At 57.5% G+C, this 8,838-nt stretch overlaps 1 pseudogene; it reads right to left on the bottom strand.

Moving 5' to 3' along the window:
• Positions 1–3,743: 3,743 nt before the first annotated feature.
• LOC127028847 (protocadherin alpha-13-like) lies at positions 3,744–6,499 on the bottom strand (annotated as a pseudogene).
• Between the last annotated feature and the right edge of the window lie 2,339 nt (positions 6,500–8,838).

The raw sequence follows: 8,838 nt of genomic DNA, 5'->3' as shown, positions 1-8,838 counted from the left end.
AGGACTCTTCCCACCAGCTTTCGCTTAGGCCAATGACGTCGTAGCTCTGGGACTGGGCCAAAGCTTCTAGCTCCTCTCCTTTATTCCTCATGCTCCACGCATTAGCATAGAGACATTTCAAATGTGTTCCAGTCTACTCAGCACATCGTGGAGCATGCTGAAGGACCTTGCTAGCACACCGTCCCTCACACGCTGGGTGCCGCCCCAGGGCTTATCACTAGCGAGCCTCGTTTTATCCCCTTCCCCTTCAAATCTACTTTAAAGCTCTTTCAATAAGCCCTGCTAACTGGGTTTTTTTAACAACATCAACGGCTCTGGAAGCTGCTACAGATGCCCACCACTACACAAGGACAGCACATTCAAGTGCTACCCTCCCACAACACCTTTCCCAAAACAACAGGGAAAAGGTTCATCAGACAATATTCAGCACTCTGCATCTCACCAGCTCTTACCAACACATTTCCTACGTCACTCAGGCAGCAGCACAAGGGTCTCTCCCTGCTGAGATACATTCACAACCTCAAAAGAATCCCATTCCACTGCATTGAAAGGCAAGAAGAGAACAACTGGGCACAAGGCTATGCAGAACTTCTGGAGCTCCTGACAGGATTCCGCCAAGTACACTCTCTGCCACAGCTCTTCTTGAGGTTTTTCAACTGGCATCCTCTTTCCCGTGCCCTGGGAAGCAGGATCTCCAGCTAAGCGGACATGCTCCACCTCTTCCCCAATGACACAGTCTGTGTTCTGACCCACATCTCCACTTCCTCAGGCAAGACTCTTCCCCGCTCAAGGTCACCCTCCCCGTGATGGAACCCTCCAATGGAAGTCATGCCCTTCTGTGACAGAAGGCCTCCAACTCCAGACCCTTGGGAGCCTGCAAAAGGATCCTGGGCAGAACACTTCGTGCCCATCCTGCCTCAGGCTTTCCTCTAGGCATCCTCCATTCCCCACTCCGACACATGCGTTCTCAAGACAAGCACATCATCTCCCATTGCTGTCTTCTCATGACATGGCCCATGGTCTTCCCTAGGATTTCCAGTTCCCACAGACAAGTCCTCCCACTGCTCACAATCACTCGTCACAGCAAGAAACAGCCAGGCCCTACTCATGCCACGTCCAACATTCACCTCTGCAACATGCCACAGTTTCCTTTCCCACCTCAAGCTTGCAGACCCTTCCATCAATGACACCACCATAAAAATCACACAGAAGGTATCATATACACGGTGTCCCACACGCTCTCTGCTGCTGACCTGTCATGTTTGGCAAGGCTTCAGCTATCTCAGATGGAAATGTGGCAGAGCTGGGAGCAATACTCACACAAAGAAAAACATGACTCTTTCACTTAGAACATCTCCTTGATGCCCAACACATCCATTCCATCAAATGGATTGGGGTCCCTCCCCCATATCTCCTTGCTGCTGCCTGCTCACACTCTGCCTGGAAGCAGCAGGAAAGGAACGAGAGCAGGCAGCGGTGCTTTGCTGCTCCAAACCTAAAGGCATTATAATCCAGGCAACATCCGTCAATCCAACATAAAGATACCACGACCGAACAGGAACAAAAGTACAGCTGTCTCTCAAACACATCCACTTGAGGTGGCAGCGACTTCCCTCTAGCATCGCTGCTTGCTTCTTCTTCAGAAAAGACACATTTTCAGGGGAGGGGAATTGGTGAAAAAGAACATAGGAAATTAAAAGAACATATGGAGGGTGCAAAGCCACTCACTGCTCGCAGAATCTTCCCAGATGCGTCAACTTCACCCTGAATGCTTTTGCCTTTTCACAAATCTCAGATGGAAACACCACAGAGCTGCACATAAGAACGGAGTTCTTCAGGATTCTGTGATTAGAGCTGTGACAGCTCTGACCCAGTCCACAGGGGTTTTTTTCTTTCAGAAAAACACACCAAATGCTGAAGCGCAAGCGGTCTCACGATGTCAACTGGGTGAGAGAATTGCTACGATGGAAAAACAGAGCTGCGTTCCTGTGCAGGGTTTGGTGTGTACATGCACATATCTGAAGGAGTTAATAATGACAAGACGACACACCATCTCCTCCATGGCCACCTCTGCAAGTGCACAAGTAGGGGAAGCTGAGCGCACAAAGATTAAACCCACCTCCTCATGTGCCCTTACAAATCCTGCCTGAGGAGGTTGCCGTGATGGCAACACCAACAGCTGTGCAAGCTCCTGTAGATGCCCACCACTCCACAAGGACAGCACACTGAAGCACTATCCTCCCACAACATCTTTCCCAAAACACCAGGGAAAATATTCATCACTCTGCATGTCACCCCCTATTACCAGCACATTGCCTTCGGCAGGCAGGCAGCAGCACAAGGGTCGGCCTCTGGTGCAAGGTACTCATAACCTCAAAAGACATCGTGGGCATTTCAGTACCACACACTGTCTCAAGATCCAGAAGGCCTCCAACTCCAGACCCTCGCAGCCTGGGAAAGGATCCTGGGCAAGAACACTTCGTGTCCATCCTGCCTCAGGCTTTCCTCTAGGCATCCTCCATTCCCACTCTGGGACATGCATTCTCAAGACAAGCACATCATCTCCCATTGCTGTCTTCTCATGACATGGCCCACGGTCTTCCCAAGGATTTTCAGTTCCCTCACACAAGTCTTTCCACTGCTCGAGGTCACCCTTCACATTAGCAATGCCCAAGCCTACTCAGTGCCACTGCACATTCACCTCCATGAACATGCCACAGTTTCCTTTCCCACCTCAAGCTTGCAGAGCCTTCCCAGCAATGACACCACCAGAAAAATCACACAGATGGTGTCATATACATGGTGTCGGCAGGCTCTCTGCTCCTGAACCATCATGTTTTGCAATGTTTCAGCTATCTCAGAAGGAAATGTTGCAGACCTCGGAGCATTACTCTTTCTAAACATGATGTCGGGACACCTCTAATGGCAAGGCATTGATTTCATGCTGTGACAGAACAAACCAACCGTTGATGACCACCCCACTCCAATGGATGGTATTGACTGTGTAGGAGAATTTGCTTTGGGTTTTGGTTTGGTGGGTTTATTGGGGGGGGGGGGGGTGTTGTTTTGCTTGTTTGTTTGCTTTTCCGAAAAGAAGATTTCCAGGGCTTCTGTAAGCGTGTGGCTGCTGATGCAAATATTGAAAGAACATCAAAAAGGCCAGCATACGTCACGCCACTTCTCTGGCCACAAACGAGAGACCAAAACCTGGGGGACGCTGGAAACTGGAAAATAAAATGAAAAGTCCGTTTGACACCTACCTTGCGTCACACTCCTCTCCCTGAACACTTTATTCTACCAAGTAGAGTGACAACATACTTGGAAAACAACAGAGGAAAAGTCCACAAGCCTTCCCCTTTCTTAATGACTCTGGTGGGAGAATCAAAAGGGAGAAATTACTCCACGGGGAGAGAAAACCTGAAGCCTCAATTGTCACCTCGCATCACGGCTCTTGCAGGGGACAATCACACAGGAGGAGGACAGACTTTTCCACAAGAAAACTTTCCACATCTCATACCAGCACAATCAGCACTCTGCAACGCGAATAAGGCACCAAATAGCGCCTGGGGCACTGTCACCATCACAGCCTGCCTGTCTTGCACTCCTTCAGCAAGCTCGCGTGCAAACGCTACACACCCCCAAGCAAGAAGCGTCTCGAAAGCTGATGTCGTGGCACCTCTCATCGCAGTCGGCAGCGATTTTACTCTACGGGAGAACAGCTTCACACCCACAGCAGCAAAACCTCAGCTGCCGACGGTAACCGCCGCGGGCTGCGGCAGTACGCTAGTTTCCCCCCGCAGCGAGAGCCGAGGGGCTCCGGCAAGGACGCGGAGCCAGATGCAAAGGTGCCGTGAACACCCTTGAGCACCCGCCAAGCACCCACCGCCCGCAGGCCCCGCGGCTGAGCCCGCCTCCCACCAGCGCCTGCCCAGGCGGCGGGCCAGAACGAAGACCGCGAAGAAGGGCGGAGGGAGACCGCGAAGAAGGGCGAAGGGGCGAGAGGCCAGAAAGGGAGGGCCACTGACCGTGTCCAGGAGAGCGGGCGGCTCCGGCTGCGTCTCTTCGCCGCGGGGCCGGGCGGCGGCGGGAAGTTGGGGCTGAAAACCATCAGGTCGCTCTTGCCCGCGCCGTCCGCCACGCACAGGCTCCGGCTCTGGCGTGCGAGTACGACCAGCTCCCCACTTCGCTGGCGCACACCAGCGTCGCCGGCCCGGGCCCCGACACCACGGCCGCCCGCGGCGACCACCGCGACGCCCCGTACAGCACCACCGCCAGCACGAACACGCTCGACACCGCGCAGATGGCCACCACCAGCCACACGTTCGTCGCCGACGCCGACGCCGACGCCGCCGCGCCGCCCTCCGCGCCCGCCGCCGGCCGCAGCCCCGCTCCCGAACGACGACGACGACGACGACGACGAGCCCGCGGCCGCCAGCGCCGCCTCGGCGCCCTCCACCAGCGACACGCTCAGCGTGGCCGTGGCCGAGCGCGCCGGCTCCCCGTGGTCCCGCACCACGATCACCAGCCTCTGCCGCGGGCCGTCCGCCTCCTCCAGCGCCCGCGCCGTGCTCACCTCGCCGCTGTACAGCCCCACGCGGAACGGGCCCTTCCCCCGCGGCTCCCACAGCTCGTAGCGCAGCCACGCGTTGTAGCCCGAGTCCGCGTCCACCGCCCGGATCTTCGCCACCACCTGCCCCGCCGGCGCCGCCCCACGCCGCCCACGCCCACAGCGCCCCCGAGACCGGACCCGACGACGACCAGCCCGACGCCCCGGGCCCCGGCCCGACGCCCGGCGCCCGGCAGCAGCGCCGGCGCGTTGTCGTTCTCGTCCACCACGAAGAGCTGCACCGTGGCGTTGCCGCACAGCGGCGGCTCCCCCGCGTCCACCGCCCGCACCTCGAACTCCAGCACCTGCACCTCCTCGTAGTCCAACGGACGCAGCGCCCACACGCGCCGCTCTCCGCGTCCACCGACACGTAGCTCGACGCCGCCCGCCACCCCCGCCCGCCCCCGCGCCCCCGCCCACGCCCTCCGCCACCGAGTACCTCACGCGCCCGTTCCCCGCCTCGTCCGCGTCCCGCGCCCACAGCCGCGCCAGCTCCGCGCCCGCCGCGTTGTTCTCCCGCGCCAGCACCGGTGTACACGGCCTGCGCGAACGCCGGCGCGTTGTCGTTCACGTCCGACACCGGCACCCGCACCCCGCGGCTGCCGCGCAGCGGCGGCGCCCCGCCGTCCTCCGCCCGCACCTCCACCTCGTACTCCGACACCCGCTCCCGGTCCAGCGCCTCCCGCAGCACCAGCGAGTACGAGCCCGCGAACCTCGCCACCAGCCCGAACGGCGCCGGCGGCCACACCGCGCACCGCACCCGCCCGTTCGCCCCCGAGTCCCGGTCCGACACGCTCAGCAGCGCCACCACCGTCCCCACCGACGCGTCCTCCGGCACCGGCACCGACAGCGACGTCACCCACACCTCCGGCGCGTTGTCGTTCACGTCCACCACCTCCACCACCACCTTGCAGTGACCCGACAGCGGGGGCGTCCCCTTATCTTTCGCCTTAACGTGCAGGTCGTAGAAAGTATCTGTCTCAAAGTCCAGGGCGCCCGTCAGTCTGATCTCCCCGCTGTTCGTATCGAGGCTGAATACATCTGAGGCCGAGGGAGGAACAAAAGTATCAATTTCGTAAATCACTTCCCGATTACTTCCCACGTCCGGATCCATGGCGCTCACCCGCACCACCAGCGTCCCCTCTAAGGCGTCTTCGGGCAAAACAACGTTGTACACCGACTGGTTGAACTGGGGCGCGTTGTCGTTGGCATCCAGCACCGAGATCACCAGCTCCATCGTGCCCGTCAGCGGCGGCCGGCCCCCGTCACTCGCCGTCAACACCAACCGGTGCACAGGCATCGTCTCGCGGTCCAGAGGTTTCGCGAGCACCAGAAACAGAGATTTACTGCGCGAGTTACTGTTTTCTTCCTCTACTCTGAAATGCTCGCTGGGGCTGAGTGTATAGGAGAGCTGCGCGTTGGCTCCGATGTCTGCATCCGACGCGCCCTCCAGCGGGAACCGAGAGCCGGGAGGGGAGTTCTCCGATAAACTGAGGTTTTTCCGGGCGGCGGGGAAGAGCGGGGCGTTGTCGTTGATGTCGGTGACCTCCAGCTCCACGTGGAAGACGCGCAGCGGCCGCTCCACCAGCACCTCCAGCCGCAGGGCGCACGGCGCGCTCTTCCCGCACAGCTCTCCCGGTCCAGCCGCGAGCTCACCACCAGCGCCCCGCTCGCCCCGCTCACCTCCACGCTCGCCCGCCGGCCCTGCGCCACCAGCCGCAGCCGCCAAGCCTCCGCCTCGCCCGCCTCCAGGCCCAGGTCCTGCGCCAGCCGGCCCACCACCGTCCCGGCCTTCGCTTCCTCCGGCACCGAGTACCGCACCTGCCCGACGCCCAACGCCCACCCCGCCTGCAGCAACAGCACCCGCACCACCGCACCCCAACACACGCCCATCGCTGCCGCCGCCGCCGCCGACACCCGCCCGGGCCCCGCACGGCTCCCCGCCGCCGCCCGGACGCACCGCCTCTCCTGCCCGCCCCGCGCCGCCCCCCCGCGCTCACAGCCGGGCTCTCCGCCGCACCGGCGCGGAGCCGCCTCGCCGCTCCGCCGCCGTTTCTGAGCCTGCAGCGACACCCTGTGCTGCTCCGCCGCCTCACACGCTCCCCACCAGCGCCCGCGCCGCCGGCCCCGCGCTGCTCATCTCCTCTCTCCTCTCTCCCTGCCTTCGCCTCTTCCTTTCGCTTCTTTCTTGTCCTCTTTTTTTTTCCCCGCTCCTTACTTCTTTCTTCCTCGCGTGCTAGTCTTTGCTTGCACAGATTCCTTTCCTTCCTCTTCCTCTGTCTTTCTTCTTTTCTCTATCTTCCTTCCTTCAATGCTCTCTCTTTGTGCCTTTCTTTCTTTCATTCTCTTTCCTACTTTCTTTTCTTTTCTCTTTCTCTTTTCTTTTCTTTTCTTTTCTTTTCCTTTTCTTTTCTTTTCTTTCTTTTCTTTTTTTTCTTTTCTTTTTTCTTTTTCTTTTCTTTCTACTCTCTTCTCTTTCCTCCGTCTCCTTCCTCTTTCTTTTGTTCTCTCTCCTTTTTCGCTTCCTTCTTCTTTGCGATCTTGCCCTGCACCGCCCTCTTCTTGCCTCCCCTTTTGCTGCTCCTTCCCTGCTTCTCTCTTCTTTACTCCCGCTCGCAGCTCGTCGCTCGCCTCCGGCGACGCGGCGGACACCCTCACACACGGAGCCATCAGCGCTAATTGCGGGCCATCAGCGCCGGAGCGCGGTACTCTAACCAAGGCGGAGGCTCTTAGGGACCAACTCCCTTCAGCGTCTAGTAAGGTCGGTGCACGCTGGTAATCTCCTCTACGATTTCGGTCTTTCGCGCCTTTGTCATCTTCCTTTCTTCCTTAATCACTTCCTTGCTTCATTCCTTCCTAGCTTTTTTCTTTCTTCCTTCCTTCCTTTCTCTTCCTCTCTTTCCTTCTTTCTTTCCTCCTTCTCTCCCTCACCACCTTTCTGTGAACAGTGAGAGCGTCGGTGCAGTGTACTAAACTCATTTATCGTCTCTTCCTTCTCGGTCTTCTTTTTTTTCTACTGCTTGCTTCGTTCTTGTTTGCTTATCTTTCCATCCATTGTTCCTTCCTTCTTTCCTTCTCTTCTTTCCCCTCTTTCTTCTCGTCTTCTCTTCCCTGTCCTCCTCCCCTCCTTCGCTTTTTCTTCCCTCTTTGCCTCTTCCTTGTCTCCTTTACCAACAGCTTGTCTAGATGACTACACCGCTCTCGCCATGGAGCACGGACATGCCCTGGGGCAAGAGCTCTTTCCTCTTCCTCAACACTTTTCACCAAGCCTTGCACATCCTCCTGAAGTACCAACCTCAGCTCCATTCAGCAGGAAGAGAGAACGTTGGTGCATGCTAGTAATCCCCTCTATCATCTCTTCCTTCCTTCCTTCCTTGCTCTTCCTTCTTTCTTTATTCCTTACTTGCTTTCTCCTTACATACAGTCCTTCCTTTCCTTCTTCCTTTCTCGTTCTTGCCTTCTTTCTTTCTCTTTCATCCTTCTTTTCTCTCTCTGCCTTTTTCTTTTTTGCCTCGCCCTGCCCTATCCTTGCCCCCTCTTCTCTTCTCTTTCCATACTTGCTCCTTCTTCTCTTTTCGCCTTTACCAGAATATTTCCAACGTGTCTGCACCACGTTTTGACAAGAAGCACGGGCATGCCCTTTGGCAAGAGCTCGCATTCCTCTTCCCTTCCACCTTCCATCCCTCCGGACAGGGAACAACCTTCCTGCTTTCCTCCACTCTGTGCAAGACAGACAGACTGCCCCTCCACCTCTCCTTTCCTTCTGGAAGAAGAAACACTCTTCACCCTCCAGCACTCTCAAGGACCCAGCAAGTAACAGAGCAAGGCCCGTTATCGAGACCACCTGAGGAAACTTCAACACACATAAGTCTACGGTCGCATCCAGAGAGTGGTGCTCAACGGCTCAATGTCGCAATGGAGATCAGTGACGAGTGGTGTCCCTCACGGACCCCTATGGGACCAGTACTGTTTCATATCTTTCACTAACAACATAGACAGTGGGATCGAGCGAACCCTCAGCAAATTTGCAGGTGACACCATGCTGAGTGGTGCGGTTGAACACGCCTGAGGGATGGGATGCCATTCAGAGCAACCTGCCCAAGCTTGAGAAGTGGGCCCATGTGAACGTCATGAGGTTCAACAAGGTCAAGTGCAAGGTCCTGCACGTGGGTCGGGGCAACCCCCGGTATCAATACAGGCTGGGGCATGAAGGGATTGAGAGCAGCCCTCCG

This window comes from Gymnogyps californianus, unplaced genomic scaffold (genome assembly GCF_018139145.2).
Source record: "Gymnogyps californianus isolate 813 unplaced genomic scaffold, ASM1813914v2 HiC_scaffold_44, whole genome shotgun sequence".
Taxonomy (NCBI): Eukaryota; Metazoa; Chordata; class Aves; order Accipitriformes; family Cathartidae; genus Gymnogyps; species Gymnogyps californianus.
This window is presented reverse-complemented; position numbering and strand designations above follow the sequence as displayed.